Source organism: Balaenoptera physalus (genome assembly GCF_965194825.1).
Source record: "Balaenoptera physalus genome assembly, contig: HAP1_SCAFFOLD_931, whole genome shotgun sequence".
Lineage (NCBI taxonomy): Eukaryota > Metazoa > Chordata > Mammalia > Artiodactyla > Balaenopteridae > Balaenoptera > Balaenoptera physalus.
The window spans coordinates 350648-353116 of NW_028125857.1; positions in this window are offsets into that span (position 1 = coordinate 350648).

Genomic DNA, 2469 nt, shown 5'->3' on the forward strand with positions numbered 1-2469 from the left:
GGACACACCAAGGAGCACGACACTCCCCACCATAAATGGTGCTGGGAAAACTGGACGCCCCATAACTCACGCTGGCTACCCTGCACACAAACCTGAACAAACACCCAGCTTTCCACGCCAAGCCCTCCCTCGCTCACACGAAGACGGACCCCCTCAACGGTCAGTCGCCCACAGGAAGCTTCTCCCCACTTTTCCTCACCGTCTCTTCACCTTTTCCTCAGGCATCACCTGGGTCCTCAGGAAACCTAGTTCCCTAGTCAGCGTGGACGCAGCCCCACTTTGTCCTGAAGCCGAAACCCCAGCGAGTCCTAAGGAGACGGAGACCGAGCTCCTCTCAGCAGAGACACTGAGCCGGGCGTCCTACCGGAAGGCCTCCGCCCCCGCCCCCGCGCCTGAGGAGGCTCAACTGCTCTCAGCTGACCTCACAATCGAGTTCGCAGGGAAGGAGCATGCGCTGTGGGTCAGAGAGGCGAACTCGGCGCCACCCTGTGGTCAGTGCAGGAAGTGCAGGCCGCGCCTCCCTCACAGGTCACTGGAGGCAGCGTGCCCTACTGACAGGACTGCTGAATCCATTAAACTGGACATTCAAACTAAAATGGAGTCTCTATCCCAAAAGCTTTCTAAAAGTAGTTAAGGAACAATTAATTGGAAACCATTTGGAATGAAGTGAATGTAGATGCAAACTTTACAACTTATACCAAATTCACTCAAAGTTATTCAGAGGCAAATTTGATTGTAGTTTCTAATTTATGTTTGGCTGCGTTGGGTCTTCGTTGCTGCATGTGGGCTTTCTCTAGTTGCGTCGAGCGGGGCTACTCTTCGTTGCGGTGCACGGGCTTCTCATTGCGGTGGCTTCTCTTGTGGGCGAGCATGGGCTCTAGGCGCGCAGGCTTCAGTAGTTGTGCCGCGCAGGCTCGGGTGCTCTGCGGCATGTGGGATCTTCCCGGACCAGGGCTCGAGCCCGTGTCCCCTGCATTGGCAGGCGGACTCTTAACCACTGCGTCACCAGGGAAGTCCCCACAGACAAATTTTAAATACAAAACTATTCAAGGGGCTTCCCTGGTGGCACAGTGGTTGAGAATCTGCCTGCTAATGCAGGGGACACGGGTTCGAGCCCTGACCTGGGAAGATCCCACATGCCGCGGAGCAACTAGGCCCGTGAGCCACAACTATTGAGCCTGCACGTCTGGAGCCTGTGCTCCGCAACAAGAGAGGCCGCGATAGTGAGAGGCCCGCGCACCGCGATGAAGCGTGGCCCCCGCTTGCCACAACTAGAGAAAGCCTTCACACAGAAACGAAGACCCAACACAGCCAAAAATAAATTAATTACTTAATCAATTAAACAAAAAAAGCTGTCTCTCAAATTGAACTTCCAGAATATATTCAGGAAAAACGCATACGCCCTTTTTGGCCAACCAAAGAAGCGGGCAATGCAAATCAACACTACAAAGAGGTATCACTTCGAATCAGAAAAAAGGACCATCCTCACAAAGGGTAAAAGCCAGATATGCAGGACAAGGAGAGGAGAAAAGGGAGCCTTGTTACGCTGAAGGGGGGAATGTAAATTGCCAACGGCCACTCTGGAGAAGTGTGCTGTGTTTCCTAAAACATCTAAAAAACAGAGCTACAAAGCATAGGGCGCTTCCACTCATGGGCCTATATGTTGGAAAAACCAAAAATCCACAGGACGCAGGCACCCCGTTTACTGCTGCTATGTTTACAAGAGCCTCGACTTGGGTACAACTTAATAGTCCTTGGAAGGAAAAAATGGTGAAAGAAAATTTGGTACTTAAGCACAACGGAATATTACTCAGCCCTGAAATCAATGCAATGAGGCCAGTTGCAGCAACTCAGGGGGACTTATGTTTGGTCATTGAGAGTGAAATAAGTTAGACAGCAAGAGAAACTTATCATAAGATATCACTTATAAAGGGAATCTAAAAATCGCCAACCATGAACTGAATTACAAACCGAACACCATCACACATTTACAAAACACACTGATGGCTGCTTAAGGGGAAAAGTGTGGTGCGGTGATGCATAAACCAGGAGGTTGAAATTGGCACAGATACCGTTCCATACGCCAATAATGTAATCGCCAAGACATACTCATTGTTCAAGGAAGTGGACTCAGCACACTCTATTCACAGAAAAAACATCTATCTGACTACTAGAAACTAGAAAAGAATTTATTGATGTCTCTCTGTAAGTGACTCAGGTGGATGTAGAGCACAAAGAAACACAACATTGCAAATCAGCTACACCCCACTATAAAAATTAATTATAAAAAAAGAAAGACAGTGAGAGAGAGAGGAATTCTTACAAAATTCAATCAGGGGCTGTGATGCAACTGGACTGACCACATCTACACTCACAGCTGAATGGGACGTAAGGCTGGACACCCTAACCCTAAACCCTAACCCTAACCCAACCCTAACCCTACCTTAACCCTAACCCTAACCCAACACT